Source organism: Heptranchias perlo, chromosome 3 (assembly GCF_035084215.1).
Source record: "Heptranchias perlo isolate sHepPer1 chromosome 3, sHepPer1.hap1, whole genome shotgun sequence".
In the NCBI taxonomy this organism is placed as follows: Eukaryota; Metazoa; Chordata; class Chondrichthyes; order Hexanchiformes; family Hexanchidae; genus Heptranchias; species Heptranchias perlo.
The window spans coordinates 124,719,564-124,747,300 of record NC_090327.1 but is presented as its reverse complement, the minus strand read 5'-3'; positions in this window follow the sequence as shown (position 1 = coordinate 124,747,300).

The following is a 27,737-nucleotide window of genomic DNA, read 5'->3' as shown; positions in this document are numbered from 1 at the left end:
AAGTTACACTGTCTATGTAGCCAAGAGGAAAATTTGCTCTTGTATCTTTCTTATGGAGTATTGAACGTGCACAATGTAGAACCTATTTCATCCAATTTCAATTGCTCGAAGGTGAGGATGCACTAACTTGCTAAAATGCTTTGTGATATCCTATCTCTGCAACCTCCTCCAGCCCTCCAACCCTCCAAGAACTCTGCGCTCCTCCAACTCTGGCCTCTTGTGCATCCTCGATTTCCTTCGCCCCACCATTGGCAGCCGTGCCTTCAGCTGTCTAGACACTAAGCTCTGGAATTCCCTGCCTAAACCTCTCCACCTCTCTACCTCTCTGTCCTCCTTTAAGACATTCCTTAAAACATATCTCTTTGACCAAACTTTTGGTCACCTGTCCGAATATCACTGTATCCAGGGATGCAGGACTTCAGTTATGTGGAGAGACTGGAGAAACAGGGATTGTTCTCTTTAGACCAGAGAAGGTTAAAGGAAGATTTAATAGAGGTGTTCAAAATCATGAAGGGCTTTGATAGAGTAAATAAGGAAAAGCTCTTTCCAGTGGCAGAAGAGTCAGTAACCAAAGGATACAGATTTAAGATAATTGGTAAAAGAATCAGGGGCGAGGTGATGAGGAATTATTTTTATGCAGCGAGTTGTTATGATCTGGAACGCATTGCAAGATGGGCCGAATGGCCTCCTTCTGTACTGTATCATTCTATGATTCTATGATTTGCATATCCATTGGAGTAGAGATTGATGTGAAACCTGTGTAGAGTTGCTGAGTTACATGGAAATTAGAGCGTAGCCTTTAAAAAGCACAGTACTGGAAGAACATTGTAGCAGATAAGTAAGGAATAGTAAAATGAAAACAGAAAATACTGGAAAACAAACAGCAGGTCAGGCAGCCTCTGTGGAGAGAGAAACAGAGTTAATGTTTCAGGTTTTTGGACACTAAGGGAAACAAGAGATATGGGCGGGAAAGTGGAGTTGAGGTAGAAGATCAGCCATGATCTTATTGAATGGTGGAGGAGGCTTGAGGGGCCGTATGGCCTATTCCTGCTCGTATTTCTAATGTTCTTATATTCTTGGTCGACGAACTTTCATCAAAACTGGAAGATGTTGGAGAAGAACAATTTTTAAGTACAGAGCCAGGGAAAAGGGGAAGAGGCAGGGAAAGAACATAAGGGAAGGTCTGAGATAGGGTGGAGGGCAAGAGTGATTAAGGGGGGGATATTTTTTGCGGAGTTTGATCGTTGAATGTGGAGGCTAGTTGGGTTAAGGTAAGGATAGGGGACCCTATAATGGTTCTGGAAATATTATCCCAGACATCCTTCCTAAAGTGTGGTACCCAGGATTGGGCACAATACTCCAGCTGTGGCCGAAAAAGGTTCAGCATAACTTCCTTGCTTTTGTAATTTATGCCTCTATTAATAAAGCCCAGGATCCCATATGTTTTTTTAACAGCCCTTCTCAACTTGTCCTGCCACCTTCAAAGATTTGTGTACATACCCCCACAAGTCTCTCCATTGCTGCACCCCCTTTAATACTGTACCATTCTTCTCCTCATTCTTCCTACCAAAATGTATCACTTCACACTTCTCTACATTAAATTTCACCTGCCATGTGTCTGTCCATTTCGCCAATCTGTCTTTTTCCTCCTGAAGTCTGTTACTATCCTCCTCATTGTTTACTACATTTCCGAGTTTCGTGTCATCTGCAAACTTTGAAATTAAACCCCTATACCCAAGTCTAGGTCATTAACATATATCAAAAAGAGCAGTGGTCCTAATACTGACCTCTGGGGAACATCATCATATTTTGTCCCACCAGTCTAAACAACAACCGTTCACCACTCCTCTCTGCTTCCTGTCCCTTAGCCCATTTCATATCTACACTGCCACTGTCCCTTTAATCCATGGGCTTCAATTTTGCTAACAAGTCTATTATGCGGAACTTTACCAACCGCCTTTTGAAAGTCCACAACATCAACCGCTCTACCCTCATCAACCTACTCCATTACATCATCAAAAAACTCAATCATGTTAATCAAACACGATTTGGCTTTCATTTATTAACCCATACTTTTCCAAGTGCCAATTAATTTTGTCCCGGATTATTGTGTCTAAAAGTTTCCCCACCACCAATGTAAGGCTGACTGGCCAGTAATTGCCGGTTTTATCTCTCTCCCCTTTTTTGAACAGGAGTGTAATATTTGCAATCCTCCAGTCCTCTGGCACCACTCCCATATCTGGTGAGGATTGGCAGATTGTGGCCAGGGTATCTGCAATTTCCACCCTTACCTCCCTCAGCAACCTAGAATGCATTCCATCTGGACCGGGTGAATTTTCTACTTTGAGTACTGGAATCTTTTAAGTACCTTCTCTTTATCTATTTTTATCCTATCCAATATCACTCCTATCTCCTCCTTTACTGCTACATTGACAGCATCCTCTTCTCTAGTGAAGACTGATGCAAAGTATTCATTTAGTACCTCAGCCTTGCCCTCTGCCTCCACAAGAAGATCTCCTTTTTTGGTCTCCCTAATTGGCCCCACCCTTCCTCTGTCTACCCTTTTACTATTTATATGTTTATAAAAGACTTTTGGGTTCCCTTTTATGTTAGACGCTAATCTATTCTCATACTCTCTCTTTGCCCCTCTTATTCCCTTTTTTAGATCTCCTCTGTACTTTCTGTATTCAGCCTGGTTCTCTACTGTATTACAAACCTGACATTTTGTCATAAGCCTCTTTTTTCTGTTTCATTTTAATCTCTATATCTTTAGTCATCCAGGGAGCCCTAGCTTTAGATGCCCTTCCTTCCCCCTCGTGCGAATGTATCTAGTCAGTAGCCTAACTATCTACTCTTTGAAGGCCTCCCATTGCTCAATTACTGTTTTACCTGCCAATCTTTGATTCCAATCCACCTGGGCCAGGTCTCTTTTCAACTCACTGAAATTAGCACTCCTCCAGTTCAGTATCTTCAGCTTTGATTGTTCTTTGTCCTTTTCCATAACTACTCCAAACCTGATCTTATTATGATCACTGTTTCCCAAATGCTCCCCCACTGGAACATGTTCCACTTGCCCCACTTCATTCCCCAGAACTAGATCCAGCATTGTTTCCTTCCTTGTTTGGTTGGAAACATACAGATCAAGAAGGTTGTCTTGTATACATTTCAAAAATTCCTCCCCCTCTTTGCCCTTTACACTGTTACTGTCCCAGTCTATATTAGGCTAATTGAAGTCCCCCATTATCACTATTCTATAGTTCTTACATATTTCTGTAATTTGCCCGAAAATTTGCTACCTCCTTCCCACTATTTGGTGGCCTGTAGTATACACCCAGTAGCATAATGGCTCCTCTTTTGTTCCTTAATTCTAACCAAATAGATTGTGTCTTTGACCCCTCAACCATATCATCCCTTTCCAGTGATGTAATGATCAACACTGCCACCCCTCCTTCTTTCTTTTCTTCCCTATCTTTTCTGAATAACTTGTAGCCAGGAATATTAAGATTCCAGTTCTCCCCTTCTTTGAGCCAGGTCTATGTATTGCCAGTAAATCATAGTCCCATGTGGTTACTTGTGCCTGCAGCTCACCAACCTTATTTACCACACTCCATGCATTTACGCATGTGCACTCCAAGCCCATCTTAGACTGCTTCGCATTTACCCCCGTCTGACCTCTCCTATTTCTGAACTATTTTTTACTCTAATATCGTACGTCTCTCCCAGTCCTCTGTGCACCTTGTTTCTCCTCTCTACTGCTTCATCCTGGTGCCCCTCCCAGTGCCAAATTAGTTTAAACCCTCCCCCACTGCACTAGTTAACCTCCCCATGAGGACATTGGTCCCAGCCCTGTTCAGTTGCAACCCATCCATCTTGAACAGATCCCTCATGCCCCAAAACTGGTCCCACTGCCCCTGGAATCTGAAGCCCTCCCTCCTGCACCATTGCTCCAGCCACGCATTAACCTTTCTTATCCTACTATTCCTATACTCACTAGCGCGTGGCACTGGGAGTAATCCAGAGATTACTACCTTTGAGGTCCTGCTTTTTAACTTCCTCCCGAGCTCCTGAAACTCTGACTGCAGGACCTAGACGGTTTTCCTTCCTATGTCATTGGTTCCCACATGGACCACGACTTCCGGCTGTTCCCCTTCCCCCCTCAAAATGTTCTGCACCCTCTCCGTGACATCCTTTACCCTGGCAACAGGAAGGCAACACACAAACGAACTGACTCAGGAAATTCTCCTGACCATTGACGAGGCCCAACTCATTTTCCATTAGCATAAAAGTGGCTCAACTTGCCATGTGGAATTTCCTGGAATGGCCATTGGAATATAGGAAAATAGGAACATGGGAACAGGAGTAGGCCATTCAGCCTCTCAAGCTTGCTCCGCCATTCAATTGGATCATGGCTGAGCTGTATCTTAACTCTGTATTGTCCTCAGAGATGATGAAGCTGCTTTGGGTAAACTTAGGTTAACTATTTTGCTGGTGCATTCCTATGCTAAGCCACAAGAGGTCAGTATTGCCACGAGTGTATGCTTAACACATGCCAATGGACTCTCTTCAATACTTATAACTTAAACGGTATTTTGAGTTTGCTGGATGTCTCGGTGAATAAATTCACAGTGTGATGTTCCACTGAGTCATGAATTCTGAGAATGTTTAGCTCATCCAAAACTCTGCTGCTCGTATCCTAACTCGTAACAAGTCCCATTCACCCATCACCTCTGTGCTCGCTGACCTACATTGGCTCCTGGAACACCTCAAAAATTTAAAATTTTCATCCTTGTTTTCAAATCCCTCCATGGCCTCACCCCTCCCTATCTCTGTAACCTCCTCCAGCCCTACAGCCTTCCGCGATCTCTGCGCTCCTTCAATTCTGGCCTTTTGCGCATCCCCGATTTCAATCACTCCACCATTGGCGGCTGTGCCTTCAGCTGCCTAGGCCCTAAGTTCTGGAATTCCCTCTATCTCACCTCCTTTAAGATGCTTCTTAAAACCTACCTCTTTGAGTAAGCTTTTAGTCACCTGTCCTAATATCTCCTTATGTAGCTTGGTGTCAAATCTTTGTTTGATAATCGCTCCTGTGAAGTGCCTTGGGAGGTTTTACTATGTTGAAGACTCTATATAAATACAAGCTGTTGTTGTTGTTGAAAAGGTTCAAAACCTGACTGGGGAACACTTCATTTGGCCTCAGTGTCCCTGAGCTACAGGGCGAAGAGAGTTTTCCCACCCCTGCTTGCTATTTCGGTGACCCTGCCAGAAAGGACACGTGGATGTTGGGTGAGGCTGTGATGTAACCCAACAGCCTCCAGGATTGCCCTGTAACCGCTCACAAGAGGTAATTCCACGATCCAGCACTCCGAGGGAGTGAATCCTGGGAGGTCGGAAGCACAATGTCCGTTATTTTCCATCCGTCCGTTTTAATGAACAGAAAATCGCCGCCGCACAAACACTCCCCGCCATTTACAGCGGGCGCGTTCGTGCCAACGCGATTTGCCCGCTATACGCAATGGCCGGTGTAACGCCTGAGGAAGTTTATTTTCTCTCTCCCTCGCACCCTGTAAAAAGTATCAAGATTTTAAAAAAAGGGACCTTTACACACGGAGATCTGATCAGCAGTTCCCACCTCTGCAGTGATGTCCCTGATCAGAAATAGCTGACACGATATTTCTTTTCAACGTTTATAATGTGAATGGCAGTTAGGGTTGCCAACCCTCCAGGATTGCCCTGGAGTGTCCAGGAATTGAGGATTAATCTCCTGGACACTGCTGTGAATGAACCCGAGAGAAAAGTCATAGAGAAAAGTCACAGGAGCATTAAAAACAAAGTTTTTTTTTCATTTTCCTTGAACACTTTTGTTTACTGGTTATAAAGATATTGGAGATGGGGAAAAATGGCTGTTTGACCGAGCGGGGCGGTATAGACAAGAGGTCATGTGATGAAACCTCCAGGAATACGTCCAACCAAAGTTGGCAACTCCAATGGCAGTACAGCAGGCCACCATTTTGTTTTTAAATTTAAAAGCTTGCCTCTTTTGATGGAGTTTCACACCAGCTGGTTCTGTACTAGAGTAGTTTTCATTTTTCCTGGTGCGGGACAACTGGATATGCGTTGCACCCATTTTTGCAGGCGTAAAAGAGATGTGAAGCATATCAACCAAGCAGAGGGATGGCCTGCATCCAATCTGCGCAGGCATTGGTCCAGCTGCCAAATTCGTAGGGCCCATTTTTAAGTGTCCCAACCCTCCGAGATCTCTGCGCTCCTCCAATTCTGGCCTCTTGCACATCCCCGATTTTCTTCACTCCTCCATTGGCGGCCGTGCCTTCAGCTGCCTAGGCCCTAAGCTCTGGAATTCCCTCCCTAAACCTCTCTGCCTCCCTATCTCTCGCTCTCTCCTCCTGTCAGACACTTCTTAAAACCTACCCCTTTGACCAAGGCTTAGGTCACCTGTCCTTTTATCTCCTTACATTGCTCGGTGTCACATTTCGTCTGATTACTTTTCTGTGCAGCATCGTGGGACGTTTTACATGTTAAAGGCGCTATATAAAAGCAAATTGTTGTTGTTGTTGTCGTTGTCGTCCCAGGCCGATGCCTAAAACATGCGTTTATATATGTATACATTAAATTCGTTAAATATATACATTTTTGATGCATAAGGGACATTTTGTGTCTTTTCTTCTAAATTAAAAGTCTCCATTTTAACTGTGAATTAGGCAAAATTTATGTATTTGTAAATCAACCCAAAATAGCTGACTTCCTGAATATTTGCAATATGTTAGATTGACGTCACTATATGTCAAAATAAAAAGGCTGCATCGACTGCACCTGTAATACACCGTCCACCATCCTTTACTCTGCATGTAAACCTATCGAGATTTACTTTGAGTCCAGCTGAGTAACTTGGTGGGGGCTGCAATCCATATTCATTTTGGAGGCTGGGTCACTTAGTTTGTGCCTAATTTACAAGTGAAAATGTTGCACACAGGAAGTTACTTCCTCAGGGACAATTGACTAATACAATTAACACCAGAAACGTTACTAGCCGTACAGGAATTCTGTCCATTCAGAATAAAGTGAAACCTGTATAAAGGGACATCTGCAAAAAACAGACACTTATCGAGAGGCCCAAATAACTCACATAGTAAAATAGACACGGACTGAAAACACGGACATTCGCAAATTACGAACTCCGGACAGCCTTCAATGCACCAACCCCATTACAACATAAAACACAGGACAAAGCCTGTGCAAAATTGCTGCAGCTGGAAGTTTCACTGAGTCAAGATTACTGGTGCTTCCACTCTGCAGCTTGCTTCCTTCCTTCCTGCCCCCTAATTCTCGTGAGGTCAACGTATGCCGGACAGTGTGAGGCGGCAGTGGCTTTTGTGACAACAACAGCATTTGTGGAATGGTGAGCTCTTTACCCAACATGCACGGTGGCAGAGAAACTGCTCCATCCCAGGGATTGAATGTTCACAGGGATCTATCCCGGGAATTGAATGTTCACAGGGATCTATCCCAGGGATTGAATGTTAACAGGGCTCTATCCCAGGGATTGAATGTTCACAGGGATCTATCCCAGGGTTTGAATGTTCACAGGGCTCTATCCCGGGGTTTGAATGTTCACAGGGATCTATCCCGGGGTTTGAATGTTCACAGGGATCTATCCCAGGGATTGAATGTTCACAGGGCTCTATCCCAGGGATCGAATATTCACATGGATCTATCCCGGGGATTGAATGTTCACAGGGATCTATCCCAGGGATTGAATGTTCACAGGGATCTATCCCAGGGATTGAATGTTCACAGGGATCTATCCCAGGGATTGAATGTTCACAGGGATCTATCCCAGGGTTTGAATGTTCACAGGGATCTATCCCAGGGATTGAATGTTCACAGGGATCTATCCCGGGGATTGAATGTTCACAGGGATCTATCCAAGGGATTGAATGTTCACAGGGATCTATCCCGGGGATTGAATGTTCACAGGGATCTATCCCAGGGATTGAATGTTCACAGGGATCTATCCCAGGGTTTGAATGTTCACAGGGATCTATCCCAGGGATTGAATGTTCACAGGGATCTATCCCGGGGATTGAATGTTCACAGGGATCTATCCAAGGGATTGAATGTTCACAGGGATCTATCCCGGGGATTGAATGTTCACAGGGATCTATCCCAGGGATTGAATGTTCACAGGGATCTATCCCAGGGATCGAATGTTCACAGGGATCTATCCCGGGGTTTGAATGTTCACAGGGATCTATCCCAGGGATTGAATGTTCACAGGGATCTATCCCGGGGTTTGAATGTTCACAGGGATCTATCCCAGGGATTGAATGTTCACAGGGATCTATCCCGGGGATTGAATGTTCACAGGGATCTATCCAAGGGATTGAATGTTCACAGGGATCTATCCCGGGGATTGAATGTTCACAGGGATCTATCCCAGGGATTGAATGTTCACAGGGATCTATCCCAGGGATTGAATGTTCACAGGGATCTATCCCGGGGATTGAATGTTCACAGGGATCTATCACAGGGATTGAATGTTCATAGGGCTCTATCCCAGGGATTGAATGTTCACAGGGTTCCATCCCAGGGATTGAATGTTCACAGGGATCTATCCCAGGGATTGAATGTTCACAGGGATCTATCCCGGGGATTGAATGTTCACAGGGATCTATCCCAGGGATTGAATGTTCACAGGGATCTATCCCGGGGATTGAATGTTCACAGGGCTCTATCCCGGGGATTGAATGTTCACAGGGATCTATCCCGGTGATTGAATGTTCACAGGGATCTATCCCAGGGATTGAATGTTCACAGGGATCTATCCCGGGGATTGAATGTTCACAGGGATCTATCCCAGGGATTGAATGTTCACAGGGATCTATCCCAGGGATTGAATGTTCACAGGGATCTATCCCGGGGATTGAATGTTCACAGGGATCTATCCCAGGGATTGAATGTTCACAGGGATCTATCCCAGGGATTGAATGTTCACAGGGATCTATCCCAGGGATTGAATGTTCACAGGGATCTATCCCAGGGATTGAATGTTCACAGGGATCTATCCCAGGGATTGAATGTTCACTCGGCTCTATCCCAGGGATTGAATGTTCACAGGGATCTATCCCGGGGATTGAATGTCCACACGGATCTATCCCAGGGATTGAATGTTCACAGGGATCTATCCCGGGGATTGAATGTTCACAGGGATCTATCCCAGGGATTGAATGTTCACAGGGATCTATCCCAAGGATTGAATGTTCACAGGGATCTATCCCAGGGATTGAATGTTGACAGGGATCTATCCCAGGGATTGAATATTCACAGGGATCTATCCAAGGGATTGAATGTTCACAGGGATCTATCCCAGGGATTGAATGTTCACTCGGCTCTATCCCAGGGATTGAATGTTCACAGGGATCTATCCCAGGGATTGAATGTTCACAGGGCTCTATCCCGGGGATTGAATGTTCACAGGGCTCTATCCCAGGGATTGAATGTTCACAGGGATCTATCCCGGGGATTGAATGTTCACAGGGCTCTATCCCAGGGATTGAATGTTCACAGGGATCTATCCCGGGGATTGAATGTTCACAGGGATCTATCCCAGCGATTGAATGTTCACAGGGATCTATCCCAGGGATTGAATGTTCACAGGGATCTATCCCGGGGATTGAATGTTCACAGGGCTCGATCCCAGGGATTGAATGTTCACAGGGATCTATCCCGGGGATTGAATGTTCACAGGGATCTATCCCGGGGATTGAATGTTCACAGGGATCTATCCAGGGGATTGAATGTTCACAGGGATCTATCCCGGGGATTGAATGTTCACAGGGATCTATCCCGGGGATTGAATGTTCACAGGGATCTATCCCGGGGATTGAATGTTCACAGGGATCTATCCCGGGGATTGAATGTTCACAGGGATCTATCCCGGGGATTGAATGTTCACAGGGATCTATCCCGGGGATTGAATGTTCACAGGGATCTATCCCGGGGATTGAATGTTCACAGGGATCTATCCCGGGGATTGAATGTTCACAGGGATCTATCCCAGGGATTGAATGTTCACTCGGCTCTATCCCAGGGATTGAATGTTCACAGGGCTCTATCCCAGGGATTGAATGTTCACAGGGATCTATCCCAGGGATTGAATGTTCACAGGGCTCTATCCCAGGGATTGAATGTTCACAGGGATCTATCCCAGGGATTGAATGTTCACAGGGATCTATCCCAGGGATTGAATGTTCACTCGGCTCTATCCCAGCGATTGAATGTTCACAGGGCTCTATCCCATGGATTGAATGTTCACAGGGATCTATCCCAGGGATTGAATGTTCACAGGGATCTATCCCAGGGATTGAATGTTCACAGGGATCTCTCCCAGGGATTGAATGTTCACAGGGATCTATCCCAGGGATTGAATGTTCACAGGGCTCTATCCCAGGGATTGAATGTTCACAGGGATCTATCCCAGGGATTGAATGTTCACAGGGATCTATCCCAGGGATTTAATGTTCACACGGCTCTATCCCAGGGATTGAATGTTCACAGGGATCTATCCCAGGGATTGAATGTTCACAGGGATCTATCCCGGGAATTGAATGTTCACAGGGATCTATCCCAGCGATTGAATGTTCAGAGGGATCTATCCCAGGGATTGAATGTTCACAGGGATCTATCCCAGGGATTGAATGTTCACAGGGATCTATCCCAGGGATTGAATGTTCACAGGGCTCTATCCCAGGGATTGAATGTTCACAGGGCTCTATCCCAGGGATTGAATGTTCACAGGGATCTATCCCAGGGATTGAATGTTCACAGGGATCTATCCCAGCGATTGAATCTTCACAGGGATCTATCCCGGGGATTGAATGTTCACAGGGATCTATCCCAGGGATTGAATGTTCACAGGGCTCTATCCCAGGGATTAAATGTTCACTCGGCTCTATCCCAGGGATTAAATGTTCACAGGGATCTATCCCAGGGATTGAATGTTCACAGGGATCTATCCCAGGGATTGAATGTTCACAGGGATCTATCGCAGGGATTGAATTTTCTCAGGGATCTATCCCAGGGATTGAATGTTCACAGGGATCTATCCCAGGGATTGAATCTTCACAGGGCTCTATCCCGGGGATTGAATGTTCACAGGGATCTATCCCGGGGATTGAATGTTCACAGGGATCTATCCCAGGGATTGAATGTTCACAGGGCTCTATCCCAGGGATTGAATGCTCACAGGGATCTATCCCAGGGATTGAATGCTCACAGGGATCTATCCCAGGGATTGAATGTTCACAGGGATCTATCCCAGGGATTGAATGTTCACAGGGATCTATCCCAGGGATTGAATGTTCACAGGGATCTATCCCAGGGATTGAATGTTCACAGGGATCTATCCCAGGGATTGAATGTTCACAGGGCTCTATCCCGGGGATTGAATGTTCACAGGGATCTATCCCAGGGATTGAATGTTCACAGGGATCGATCCCAGGGAATGAATGTTCACAGGGATCTATCCCAGGGATTGAATGTTCACAGGGATCTATCCCAGGGATTGAATGTTCACAGGGCTCGATCCCATGGATTGAATGTTCACAGGGATCTATCCCAGGGATTGAATGTTCACAGGGATCTATCCCAGGGATTGAATGTTCACAGGGCTCTATCCCAGGGATTGAATGTTCACAGGGATCTATCCCGGGGATTGAATGTTCACAGGGCTCTATCCCGGGGATTGACTGTTCACAGGGCTCTATCCCAGGGATTGAATGTTCACAGGGATCTATCCCGGGGATTGAATGTTCACAGGGATCTATCCCAGGGATTGAATGTTCACAGGGCTCTATCCCAGGGATTGAATGTTCACAGGGATCTATCCCGGGGATTGAATGTTCACAGGGCTCTATCCCGGGGATTGAATGTTCACAGGGCTCTATCCCGGGGATTGACTGTTCACAGGGCTCTATCCCAGGGATTGAATGTTCACAGGGATCTATCCCAGGGATTGAATGTTCACAGGGATCTATCCCAGGGATTGAATGTTCACAGGGCTCTATCCCGGGGATTGAATGTTCACAGGGCTCTATCCCGGGGATTGAATGTTCACAGGGCTCTATCCCGGGGATTGAATGTTCACAGGGCTCTCTCCCAGGGATTGAATGTTCACTCGGCTCTATCCCAGGGATTGAATGTTCACAGGGATCTATCCCAGGGATTGAATGTTCACAGGGATCTATCCCAGGGATTGAATGTTCACAGGGATCTATCCCAGGGATTGAATGCTCACAGGGATCTATCCCAGGGATTGAATGTTCACAGGGCTCTATCCCAGGGATTGAATGTTCACAGGGATCTATCCCAGAGATTGAATGTTCACAGGGATCTATCCCAGGGATTGAATGTTCACAGGGATCTATCCCGGGAATTGAATGTTCACAGGGATCTATCCCAGGGATTGAATGTTCACAGGGATCTATCCCAGCGATTGAATGTTCACAGGGCTCGATCCCATGGATTGAATGTTCACAGGGATCTATCCCAGGGATTGAATGTTCACAGGGCTCTATCCCAGGGATTGAATGTTCACAGGGCTCTATCCCGGGGATTGAATGTTCACAGGGATCTATCCCGGGGATTGAATGTTTACAGGGCTCTATCCCGGGGATTGAATGTTCACAGGGATCTATCCCAGGGATTGAATGTTCACAGGGATCTATCCCGGGGATTGAATGTTGACAGGGATCTATCCCAGGGATTGAATGTTGACAGGGATCTATCCCAGGGATTGAATGTTCACAGGGATCTATCCCAGGGATTGAATGTTCACAGGACTCTATCCCAGGGATTGAATGTTCACAGGGCTCTATCCCAGGGATTGAATGTTCACAGGGATCTATCCCAGGGATTGAATGTTCACAGGGATCTATCCCAGGGATTGAATGTTCACAGGGATCTATCCCAGGGATTGAATATTCACAGGGATCTATCCCAGGGATTGAATGTTCACAGGGATCTATCCCAGGGATTGAATGTTCACAGGGATCTATCCCAGGGATTGAATGTTCACAGGGATCTATCCCAGGGATTAAATGTTCACACGGCTCTATCCCAGGGATTGAATGTTCAAAGGGATCTATCCCAGGGATTGAATGTTCACAGGGATCTATCCCAGGGATTGAATGTTCACAGGGATCTATCCCAGGGATTGAATGTTCACAAGGGTCTATCCCAGGGATTGAATGTTCACAGGGCTCTATCCCAGGGATTGAATGTTCACAGGGCTCTATCCCAGGGATTGAATGTTCACAGGGATCTATCCCAGTGATTGAATGTTTACAGGCATCAATCCCAGGGATTGAATGTTCACAGGGATCTATCCCAAGGATTGAATGTTCACAGGCCTCTATACCAGGGATTGAATGTTCACAGGGATCTATCCCAGGGATTGAATGTTCACATGGATCTATCCCAGGGATTAAATGTTCACAGGGATCTATCCCAGGGATTGAATGTTCACAGGGATCTATCCAAGGGATTGAATGTTCACAGGGATCTATCCCAGGGATTGAATGTTCACAGGGATATTTCCCAAGGATTGAATGCTCACAGGGATCTATCCCAGGGATTGAATGTTCACAGGGATCTATCCCAGGGATTGAATGTTCAAAGGGATCTATCCCAGGGATTGAATGTTCACAGGGATCTATCCCAGGGATTGAATGTTCACAGGGCTCTATCCCGGGGATTGAATGTTCACAGGGATCTATCCCAGGGATTGAATGTTCACAGGGATCGATCCCAGGGAATGAATGTTCAGAGGGATCTATCCCAGGGATTGAATGTTCACAGGGATCTATCCCAGGGATTGAATGTTCACAGGGATCTATCCCAGGGATTGAATGTTCACAGGGCTCGATCCCAGGGATTGAATGTTCACAGGGATCTATCCCAGGGATTGAATGTTCACAAGGGTCTATCCCAGGGATTGAATGTTCACAGGGCTCTATCCCAGGGATTGAATGTTCACAGGGCTCTATCCCAGGGATTGAATGTTCACAGGGATCTATCCCAGTGATTGAATGTTCACAGGGATCAATCCCAGGGATTGAATGTTCACAGGGATCAATCCCAGGGATTGAATGTTCACAGGGATCTATCCCAGGGATTGAATGTTCACTCGGCTCTATCCCAGGGATTGAATGTTCACAGGCCTCTATACCAGGGATTGAATGTTCACAGGGATCTATCCCAGGGATTGAATGTTCACATGGATCTATCCCAGGGATTAAATGTTCACAGGGATCTATCCCAGGGATTGAATGTTCACAGGGATCTATCCAAGGGATTGAATGTTCAAAGGGATCTATCCCAGGGATTGAATGTTCACAGGGATATTTCCCAAGGATTGAATGTTCACAGGGCTCTATCCCGGGGATTGAATGTTCACAGGGATCTATCCCAGGGATTGAATGTTCACAGGGATCTATCCCGGGAATTGAATGTTCACAGGGATCTATCCCAGGGATTGAATGTTCACAGGGCTCTATCCCGGGGATTGAATGTTCACAGGGCTCGATCCCAGGGATTGAATGTCCACAAGGATCTATCCCAGGGATTGAATGTTCACAGGGATCGATCCCAGGGATTGAATGTTCACAGGGATCTATCCCAGGGATTGAATGTTCACAGGCATCTATCCCAGGGATTGAATGTTCACAGGGATCTATCCCAGGGATTGAATGTTCACAGGGCTCGATCCCAGGGATTGAATGTTGACAGGGATCTATCCCAGGGATTGAATGTTGACAGGGATCTATCCCAGGGATTGAATGTTCACAGGGATCTATCCCAGGGATTGAATGTTCACAGGACTCTATCCCAGGGATTGAATGTTCACAGGGCTCTATCCCAGGGATTGAATGTTCACTCGGCTCTATCCCAGGGATTGAATGTTCACAGGGCTCTATCCCAGGGATTGAATGTTCACAGGGATCTATCCCAGGGATTGAATATTCACAGGGATCTATGCCAGGGATTGAATGTTCACAGGGATCTATCCCAGGGATTGAATGTTCACAGGGATCTATCCCAGGGATTAAATGTTCACACGGCTCTATCCCAGGGATTGAATGTTCACAGGGATCTATCCCAGGGATTGAATGTTCACAGGGATCTATCCCAGGGATTGAATGTTCACAAAGGATCTATCCCAGGGATTGAATGTTCACAAGGGTCTATCCCAGGGATTGAATGTTCACAGGGCTCTATCCCAGGGATTGAATGTTCACAGGGCTCTATCCCAGGGATTGAATGTTCACAGGGATCTATCCCAGTGATTGAATGTTCACAGGGATCAATCCCAGGGATTGAATGTTCACAGGGATCTATCCCAGGGATTGAATGTTCACAGGCCTCTATACCAGGGATTGAATGTTCACAGGGATCTATCCCAGGGATTGAATGTTCACATGGATCTATCCCAGGGATTAAATGTTCACAGGGATCTATCCCAGGGATTGAATGTTCACAGGGATCTATCCAAGGGATTGAATGTTCACAGGGATCTATCCCAGGGATTGAATGTTCACAGGGATATTTCCCAAGGATTGAATGCTCACAGGGATCTATCCCAGGGATTGAATGTTCACAGGGATCTATCCCAGGGATTGAATGTTCACAGGGATCTATCCCAGGGATTGAATGTTCACAGGGATCTATCCCAGGGATTGAATGTTCACAGGGCTCTATCCCGGGGATTGAATGTTCACAGGGATCTATCCCAGGGATTGAATGTTCACAGGGATCGATCCCAGGGAATGAATGTTCACAGGGATCTATCCCAGGGATTGAATGTTCACAGGGATCTATCCCAGGGATTGAATGTTCACAGGGATCTATCCCAGGGATTGAATGTTCACAGGGCTCGATCCCAGGGATTGAATGTTCACAGGGATCTATCCCAGGGATTGAATGTTCACAAGGGTCTATCCCAGGGATTGAATGTTCACAGGGCTCTATCCCAGGGATTGAATGTTCACAGGGCTCTATCCCAGGGATTGAATGTTCACAGGGATCTATCCCAGTGATTGAATGTTCACAGGGATCAATCCCAGGGATTGAATGTTCACAGGGATCTATCCCAGGGATTGAATGTTCACTCGGCTCTATCCCAGGGATTGAATGTTCACAGGCCTCTATACCAGGGATTGAATGTTCACAGGGATCTATCCCAGGGATTAAATGTTCACACGGCTCTATCCCAGGGATTGAATGTTCACATGGATCTATCCCAGGGATTAAATGTTCACAGGGATCTATCCCAGGGATTGAATGTTCACAGGGATCTATCCAAGGGATTGAATGTTCACAGGGATCTATCCCAGGGATTGAATGTTCACAGGGATATTTCCCAAGGATTGAATGTTCACAGGGCTCTATCCCGGGGATTGAATGTTCACAGGGATCTATCCCAGGGATTGAATGTTCACAGGGATCTATCCCGGGAATTGAATGTTCACAGGGATCTATCCCAGGGATTGAATGTTCACAGGGCTCTATCCCGGGGATTGAATGTTCACAGGGCTCGATCCCAGGGATTGAATGTTCACAAGGATCTATCCCAGGGATTGAATGTTCACAGGGATCGATCCCAGGGATTGAATGTTCACAGGGATCTATCCCAGGGATTGAATGTTCACAGGCATCTATCCCAGGGATTGAATGTTCACAGGGATCTATCCCAGGGATTGAATGTTCACAGGGCTCGATCCCAGGGTTTGAATGTTCACAGGGATCTATCCCAGGGATTGAATGTTCACAGGGATCTATCCCAGGGATTGAATGTTCACAGGGATCTATCCCAGGGATTGAATGTTCTCAGGGATCTATCCCAGGGATTGAATGTTCACAGGGATCTATCCCAGGGATTGAATGTTCACAGGCATCTATCCCAGGGATTGAATGTTCACAGGGATCTATCCCAGGGATTGAATGTTTACAGGGCTCTATCCCAGGGATTGAATGTTAACAGGGCTCTATCCCAGGGATTGAATGTTCACAGGGATCTATCCCAGGGATTGAATGTTCACAGGGCTCTATCCCAGGGATTGAATGTTCACAGGGATCTATCCCAGGGATTGAATGTTCACATGGATCTATCCCAGGGATTGAATGTTCACAGGGATCTATCCCAGGGATTGAATGTTCACAGGGATCTATCCCAGGGATTGAATGTTCACAGGGATCTATCCCAGGGATTGAATGTTCACAGGGCTCTATCCCGGGGATTGAATGTTCACAGGGATCTATCCCAGGGATTGAATGTTCACAGGGATCTATCCCGGGAATTGAATGTTGACAGGGATCTATCCCAGGGATTGAATGTTCACAGGGCTCTATCCCAGGGATTGAATGTTCACAGGGCTCGATCCCAGGGATTGAATGTTCACAGGGATCTATCCCAGGGATTGAATGTTCACAGGGATCGATCCCAGGGATTGAATGTTCACAGGGATCTATCCCAGGGATTGAATGTTCACAGAGATCTATCCCAGGGATTGAATGTTCACAGGGATCTATCCCAGGGATTGAATGTTCACAGGGCTCGATCCCAGGGATTGAATGTTCACAGGGATCTATCCCAGGGATTGAATGTTCACAGGGATCTATCCCAGGGATTGAATGTTCACAGGGCTCTATCCCAGGGATTGAATGTTCACAGGGATCTATCCCGGGGATTGAATGTTCACAGGGCTCTATCCCGGGGATTGAATGTTCACAGGGCTCTATCCCAGGGATTGAATGTTCACAGGGATCTATCCCAGGGATTGAATGTTCACAGGGATCTATCCCAGGGATTGAATGTTCACAGGGCTCTATCCCGGGGATTGAATGTTCACATGGCTCTATCCCGGGGATTGAATGTTCACAGGGCTCTATCCCGGGGATTGAATGTTCACAGGGCTCTCTCCCAGGGATTGAATGTTCACTCGGCTCTATCCCAGGGATTGAATGTTCACAGGGATCTATCCCAGGGATTGAATATTCACAGGGATCTATCCCAGGGATTGAATGTTCACAGGGATCTATCCCAGGGATTGAATGTTCACAGGGATCTATCCCAGGGATTGAATGTTCACAGGGCTCTATCCCAGGGATTGAATGTTCACAGGGATCTATCCCAGGGATTGAATGTTCACAGGCATCTATCCCAGGGATTGAATGTTCACAGGGATCTATCCCGGGAATTGAATGTTCACAGGGATCTATCCCGGGGATTGAATGTTTACAGGGCTCTATCCCGGGGATTGAATGTTCACAGGGATCTATCCCAGTGATTGAATGTTCACAGGGATCTATCCCGGGGATTGAATGTTGACAGGGATCTATCCCAGGGATTGAATGTTGACAGGGATCTATCCCAGGGATTGAATGTTCACAGGGCTCTATCCCAGGGATTGAATGTTCACAGGACTCTATCCCAGGGATTGAATGTTCACAGGGCTCTATCCCAGGGATTGAATGTTCACTCGGCTCTATCCCAGGGATTGAATGTTCACAGGGCTCTATCCCAGGGATTGAATGTTCACAGGCATCTATCCCAGGGATTGAATATTCACAGGGATCTATCCCAGGGATTGAATGTTCACAGGGATCTATCCGAGGGATTGAATGTTCACAGGGATCTATCCCAGGGATTGAATGTTCACAGGGCTCGATCCCAGGGATTGAATGTTCACACGGCTCTATCCCAGGGATTGAATGTTCACAGGGATCTATCCCAGGGATTGAATGTTCACAGGGATCTATCCCAGGGATTGAATGTTCACAGGGATCTATCCCAGGGATTGAATGTTCACAAGGGTCTATCCCAGGGATTGAATGTTCACAGGGCTCTATCCCAGGGATTGAATGTTCACAGGGCTCTATCCCAGGGATTGAATGTTCACAGGGATCTATCCCAGGGATTGAATGTTCACAGGGATCAATCCCAGGGATTGAATGTTCACAGGGATCTATCCCAGGGATTGAATGTTCACTCGGCTCTATCCCAGGGATTGAATGTTCACAGGCCTCTATCCCAGGGATTGAATGTTCACAGGGATCTATCCCAGGGATTGAATGTTCACATGGATCTATCCCAGGGATTAAATGTTCACAGGGATCTATCCAAGGGATTGAATGTTCACAGGGATCTATCCCAGGGATTGAATGTTCACAGGGATCTATCCCAGGGATTGAATGTTCACAGGGATATTTCCCAAGGATTGAATGTTCACAGGGCTCTATCCCGGGGATTGAATGTTCACAGGGATCTATCCCAGGGATTGAATGTTCACAGGGATCTATCCCAGGGATTGAATGTTCACAGGGATCTATCCCAGGGATTGAATGTTCACAGGGATCTATCCCAGGGATTGAATGTTCACAGGGCTCTATCCCGGGGATTGAATGTTCACAGGGATCTATCCCAGGGATTGAATGTTCACAGGGATCTATCCTGGGAATTGAATGTTGACAGGGATCTATCCCAGGGATTGAATGTTCACAGGGCTCTATCCCAGGGATTGAATGTTCACAGGGCTCGATCCCAGGGATTGAATGTTCACAGGGATCTATCCCAGGGATTGAATGTTCACAGGGATCGATCCCAGGGATTGAATGTTCACAGGGATCTATCCCAGGGATTGAATGTTCACAGAGATCTATCCCAGGGATTGAATGTTCACAGGGATCTATCCCAGGGATTGAATGTTCACAGGGCTCGATCCCAGGGATTGAATGTTCACAGGGATCTATCCCAGGGATTGAATGTTCACAGGGATCTATCCCAGGGATTGAATGTTCACTGGGCTCTATCCCAGGGATTGAATGTTCACAGGGATCTATCCCGGGGATTGAATGTTCACAGGGCTCTATCCCGGGGATTGAATGTTCACAGGGCTCTATCCCAGGGATTGAATGTTCACAGGGATCTATCCCAGGGATTGATTGTTCACAGGGATCTATCCCAGGGATTGAATGTTCACAGGGCTCTATCCCGGGGATTGAATGTTCACAGGGCTCTATCCCGGGGATTGAATGTTCACAGGGCTCTATCCCGGGGATTGAATGTTCACAGGGCTCTCTCCCAGGGATTGAATGTTCACTCGGCTCTATCCCAGGGATTGAATGTTCACAGGGATCTATCCCAGGGATTGAATATTCACAGGGATCTATCCCAGGGATTGAATGTTCACAGGGATCTATCCCAGGGATTGAATGTTCACAGGGATCTATCCCAGGGATTGAATGTTCACAGGGCTCTATCCCAGGGATTGAATGTTCACAGGGATCTATCCCAGGGATTGAATGTTCACAGGCATCTATCCCAGGGATTGAATGTTCACAGGGATCTATCCCGGGAATTGAATGTTCACAGGGATCTATCCCAGGGATTGAATGTTCACAGGGATCTATCCCAGGGATTGAATGTTCACAGGGCTCGATCCCATGGATTGAATGTTCACAGGGATCTATCCCAGGGATTGAATGTTCAAAGGGCTCTATCCCAGGGATTGATTGTTCACAGGGCTCTGTCCCGGGGATTGAATGTTCACAGGGATCTATCCCGGGGATTGAATGTTCACAGGGCTCTATCCCGGGGATTGAATGTTCACAGGGATCTATCCCGGGGATTGAATGTTGACAGGGATCTATCCCAGGGATTGAATGTTGACAGGGATCTATCCCAGGGATTGAATGTTCACAGGGCTCTATCCCAGGGATTGAATGTTCACAGGACTCTATCCCAGGGATTGAATGTTCACAGGGCTCTATCCCAGGGATTGAATGTTCACTCGGCTCTATCCCAGGGATTGAATGTTCACAGGGCTCTATCCCAGGGATTGAATGTTCACAGGGATCTATCCCAGGGATTGAATATTCACAGGGATCTATCCCAGGAATTGAATGTTCACAGGGATCTATCCGAGGGATTGAATGTTCACAGGGATCTATCCCAGGGATTGAATGTTCACAGGGCTCGATCCCAGGGATTGAATGTTCACACGGCTCTATCCCAGGGATTGAATGTTCACAGGGATCTATCCCAGGGATTGAATGTTCACAGGGATCTATCCCAGGGATTGAATGTTCACAGGGATCTATCCCAGGGATTGAATGTTCACAAGGGTCTATCCCAGGGATTGAATGTTCACAGGGCTCTATCCCAGGGATTGAATGTTCACAGGGCTCTATCCCAGGGATTGAATGTTCACAGGGATCTATCCCAGGGATTGAATGTTCACAGGGATGAATCCCAGGGATTGAATGTTCACAGGGATCTATCCCAGGGATTGAATGTTCACTCGGCTCTATCCCAGGGATTGAATGTTCACAGGCCTCTATCCCAGGGATTGAATGTTCACAGGGATCTATCCCAGGGATTGAATGTTCACATGGATCTATCCCAGGGATTAAATGTTCACAGGGATCTATCCAAGGGATTGAATGTTCACAGGGATCTATCCCAGGGATTGAATGTTCACAGGGATCTATCCCAGGGATTGAATGTTCACAGGGATATTTCCCAAGGATTGAATGTTCACAGGGCTCTATCCCGGGGATTGAATGTTCACAGGGATCTATCCCAGGGATTGAATGTTCACAGGGATCTATCCCGGGAATTGAATGTTCACAGGGATCTATCCCAGGGATTGAATGTTCACAGGGCTCTATCCCGGGGATTGAATGTTCACAGGGCTCGATCCCAGGGATTGAATGTTCACAGGGATCTATTCCAGGGATTGAATGTTCACAGGGATCTATCCCTGGGATTGAATGTTCACAGGACTCTATCCCAGGGATTGAATGTTCACAGGGATCTATCCCGGGGATTGAATGTTCACAGGGCTCTATCCCGGGGATTGAATGTTCACAGGGCTCTATCCCAGGGATTGAATGTTCACAGGGATCTATCCCAGGGATTGAATGTTCACAGGGATCTATCCCAGGGATTGAATGTTCACAGGGCTCTATCCCGGGGATTGAATGTTCACAGGGCTCTCTCCCAGGGATTGAATGTTCACTCGGCTCTATCCCAGGGATTGAATGTTCACAGGGATCTATCCCAGGGATTGAATGTTCACAGGGATCTATCCCAGGGATTGAATGTTCACAGGGATCTATCCCAGGGATTGAATGTTCACAGGGATCTATCCCAGGGATTGAATGTTCACAGGGCTCTATCCCAGGGATTGAATGTTCACAGGGATCTATCCCAGGGATTGAATGTTCACAGGCATCTATCCCAGGGATTGAATGTTCACAGGGATCTATCCCGGGAATTGAATGTTCACAGGGATCTATCCCAGGGATTGAATGTTCACAGGGATCTATCCCAGGGATTGAATGTTCACAGGGCTCGATCCCAGGGATTGATTGTTCACAGGGATCTATCCCAGGGATTGAATGTTCACAGGGCTCTATCCCAGGGATTGAATGTTCACAGGGCTCTATCCCGGGGATTGAATGTTCACATGGATCTATCCCGGGGATTGAATGTTTACAGGGCTCTATCCCGGGGATTGAATGTTCACAGGGATCTATCCCGGGGATTGAATGTTCACAGGGATCTATCCCGGGGATTGAATGTTGACAGGGATCTATCCCAGGGATTGAATGTTCACAGGGATCTATCCCAGGGATTGAATGTTCACAGGGCTCTATCCCAGGGATTGAATGTTCACAGGACTCTATCCCAGGGATTGAATGTTCACAGGGCTCTATCCCAGGGATTGAATGTTCACTCGGCTCTATCCCAGGGATTGAATGTTCACAGGGATCTATCCAAGGGATTCATTGTTCACAGGGATCTATCCCAGGGATTGAATGTTCACAGGGATCTATCCCAGGGATTGAATGTTCACAGGGATATTTCCCAAGGATTGAATGTTCACAGGGCTCTATCCCGGGGATTGAATGTTCACAGGGATCTATCCCAGGGATTGAATGTTCACAGGGATCTATCCCGGGAATTGAATGTTCACAGGGATCTATCCCAGGGATTGAATGTTCACAGGGCTCTATCCCGGGGATTGAATGTTCACAGGGCTCGATCCCAGGGATTGAATGTTCACAGGGATCTATTCCAGGGATTGAATGTTCACAGGGATCTATCCCTGGGATTGAATGTTCACAGGACTCTATCCCAGGGATTGAATGTTCACAGGGATCTATCCCGGGGATTGAATGTTCACAGGGCTCTATCCCGGGGATTGAATGTTCACAGGGCTCTATCCCAGGGATTGAATGTTCACAGGGATCTATCCCAGGGATTGAATGTTCACAGGGATCTATCCCAGGGATTGAATGTTCACAGGGCTCTATCCCGGGGATTGAATGTTCACAGGGCTCTCTCCCAGGGATTGAATGTTCACTCGGCTCTATCCCAGGGATTGAATGTTCACAGGGATCTATCCCAGGGATTGAATGTTCACAGGGATCTATCCCAGGGATTGAATGTTCACAGGGATCTATCCCAGGGATTGAATGTTCACAGGGATCTATCCCAGGGATTGAATGTTCACAGGGCTCTATCCCAGGGATTGAATGTTCACAGGGATCTATCCCAGGGATTGAATGTTCACAGGCATCTATCCCAGGGATTGAATGTTCACAGGGATCTATCCCGGGAATTGAATGTTCACAGGGATCTATCCCAGGGATTGAATGTTCACAGGGATCTATCCCAGGGATTGAATGTTCACAGGGCTCGATCCCAGGGATTGATTGTTCACAGGGATCTATCCCAGGGATTGAATGTTCACAGGGCTCTATCCCAGGGATTGAATGTTCACAGGGCTCTATCCCGGGGATTGAATGTTCACAGGGATCTATCCCGGGGATTGAATGTTTACAGGGCTCTATCCCGGGGATTGAATGTTCACAGGGATCTATCCCGGGGATTGAATGTTCACAGGGATCTATCCCGGGGATTGAATGTTGACAGGGATCTATCCCAGGGATTGAATGTTCACAGGGATCTATCCCAGGGATTGAATGTTCACAGGGCTCTATCCCAGGGATTGAATGTTCACAGGGCTCTATCCCAGGGATTGAATGTTCACTCGGCTCTATCCCAGGGATTGAATGTTCACAGGGATCTATCCCAGGGATTGAATGTTCACAGGGATCAATCCCAGGAATTGAATGTTCACAGGGATCTATCCCAGGAATTGAATGTTCACAGGGATCTATCCCAGGGATTCAATGTTCACAGGGATCTATCCCAGCGATTGAATGTTCACAGGGCACTATCCCAGGGATTGAATGTTCACTCGGCTCTATCCCAGGGATTGAATGTTCACAGGGCTCTATCCCGGGGACTGAATGTTCACAGGGATCTATCCCAGGGATTGAATGTTCACAGGGATCTATCCCAGGGATTGAATGTTCACAGGGATCGATCCCAGGGATTGAATGTTCACAGGGATCGATCCCAGGGATTGAATGTTCACAGGGATCTATCCCAGGGATTGAATGTTCACAGGGATCTATCCCGGGGATTGAATGTTCACAGGGATCGATCCCAGGGATTGAATGTTCAAAGGGATATATCCCAGGGATTGAATGTTCAAAGGGATCTATCCCAGGGATTGAATGTTCACTCGGCTCTATCCCGGGGATTGAATGTTCACTCGGCTCTATCCCAGGGATTGAATGTTCACAGGGCTCTATCCCAGCGATTGAATGATCACAGGGATCTATCCCAGGGATTGAATGTTCACAGGGATCTATCCCAGGGATTGAATGTTCACAGGGATCTATCCCAGCGATTGAATGTTCACAGGGACCTATCCGAGGAATTGAATGTTCACAGGGATCTATCCCAGGGATTGAATGTTCACAGGGATCTATCCCAGGGATTGAATGTTCACAGGGATCTATCACAGGGATTGAATGTTCACAGGGATCTATCCCAGGGATGGAATGTTCACAGGGATCTATCCCAGGGATTGAATGTTCACATGGATCTATCCCAGGGATTAAATGTTCACAGGGATCTATCCAAGGGATTGAATGTTCACAGGGATCTATCCCAGGGATTGAATGTTCACAGGGATCTATCCCAGGGATTGAATGTTCACAGGGATATTTCCGAAGGATTGAATGTTCACAGGGCTCTATCCCGGGGATTGAATGTTCACAGGGATCTATCCCAGGGATTGAATGTTCACAGGGATCTATCCCGGGAATTGAATGTTCACAGGGATCTATCCCAGGGATTGAATGTTCACAGGGCTCTATCCCGGGGATTGAATGTTCACAGGGCTCGATCCATGGGATTGAATGTTCACAGGGATCTATCCCAGGGATTGAATGTTCACAGGGATCGATCCCAGGGATTGAATGTTCACAGGGATCTATCCCAGGGATTGAATGTTCACAGGCATCTATCCCAGGGATTGAATGTTCACAGGGATCTATACCAGGGTTTGAATGTTCACAGGGCTCGATCCCAGGGATTGAATGTTCACAGGGATCTATCCCAGGGATTGAATGTTCACAGGGATCTATCCCAGGGATTGAATGTTCACAGGACTCTATCCCAGGGATTGAATGTTCACAGGGATCTATCCCGGGGATTGAATGTTCACAGGGCTCTATCCCGGGGATTGAATGTTCACAGGGCTCTATCCCAGGGATTGAATGTTCACAGGGATCTATCCCAGGGATTGAATGTTCACAGGGATCTATCCCAGGGATTGAATGTTCACAGGGCTCTATCCCGGGGATTGAATGTTCACAGGGCTCTCTCCCAGGGATTGAATGTTCACTCGGCTCTATCCCAGGGATTGAATGTTCACAGGGATCTATCCCAGGGATTGAATGTTCACAGGGATCTATCCCAGGGATTGAATGTTCACAGGGATCTATCCCAGGGATTGAATGTTCACAGGGATCTATCCCAGGGATTGAATGTTCACAGGGCTCTATCCCAGGGATTGAATGTTCACAGGGATCTATCCCAGGGATTGAATGTTCACAGGCATCTATCCCAGGGATTGAATGTTCACAGGGATCTATCCCGGGAATTGAATGTTCACAGGGATCTATCCCAGGGATTGAATGTTCACAGGGATCTATCCCAGGGATTGAATGTTCACAGGGCTCGATCCCAGGGATTGATTGTTCACAGGGATCTATCCCAGGGATTGAATGTTCACAGGGCTCTATCCCAGGGATTGAATGTTCACAGGGCTCTATCCCAGGGATTGAATGTTCACAGGGCTCTATCCCGGGGATTGAATGTTCACATGGATCTATCCCAGGGATTAAATGTTCACAGGGATCTATCCAAGGGATTGAATGTTCACAGGGATCTATCCCAGGGATTGAATGTTCACAGGGATCTATCCCAGGGATTGAATGTTCACAGGGATATTTCCGAAGGATTGAATGTTCACAGGGCTCTATCCCGGGGATTGAATGTTCACAGGGATCTATCCCAGGGATTGAATGTTCACAGGGATCTATCCCGGGAATTGAATGTTCACAGGGATCTATCCCAGGGATTGAATGTTCACAGGGCTCTATCCCGGGGATTGAATGTTCACAGGGCTCGATCCCTGGGATTGAATGTTCACAGGGATCTATCCCAGGGATTGAATGTTCACAGGGATCGATCCCAGGGATTGAATGTTCACAGGGATCTATCCCAGGGATTGAATGTTCACAGGCATCTATCCCAGGGATTGAATGTTCACAGGGATCTATCCCAGGGATTGAATGTTCACAGGGCTCGATCCCAGGGATTGAATGTTCACAGGGATCTAACCCAGGGATTGAATGTTCACAGGGATCTATCCCAGGGATTGAATGTTCACAGGACTCTATCCCAGGGATTGAATGTTCACAGGGATCTATCCCGGGGATTGAATGTTCACAGGGCTCTATCCCGGGGATTGAATGTTCACAGGGCTCTATCCCAGGGATTGATTGTTCACAGCGATCTATCCCAGGGATTGAATGTTCACAGGGATCTATCCCAGGGATTGAATGTTCACAGGGCTCTATCCCGGGGATTGAATGTTCACAGGGCTATCTCCCAGGGATTGAATGTTCACTCGGCTCTATCCCAGGGATTGAATGTTCACAGGGATCTATCCCAGGGATTGAATGTTCACAGGGATCTATCCCAGGGATTGAATGTTCACAGGGATCTATCCCAGGGATTGAATGTTCACAGGGATCTATCCCAGGGATTGAATGTTCACAGGGCTCTATCCCAGGGATTGAATGTTCACAGGGATCTATCCCAGGGATTGAATGTTCACAGGCATCGATCCCAGGGATTGAATGTTCACAGGGATCTATCCCGGGAATTGAATGTTCACAGGGATCTATCCCAGGGATTGAATGTTCACAGGGATCTATCCCAGGGATTGAATGTTCACAGGGCTCGATCCCAGGGATTGATTGTTCACAGGGATCTATCCCAGGGATTGAATGTTCACAGGGATCTATCCCAGGGATTGAATGTTCACAGGGCTCGATCCCAGGGATTGATTGTTCACAGGGATCTATCCCGGGGATTGAATGTTCACTCGGCTCTATCCCAGGGATTGAATGTTCACAGGGCTCTATCCCGGGGATTGAATGTTCACAGGGATCTATCCCGGGGATTGAATGTTTACAGGGCTCTATCCCGGGGATTGAATGTTCACAGGGAT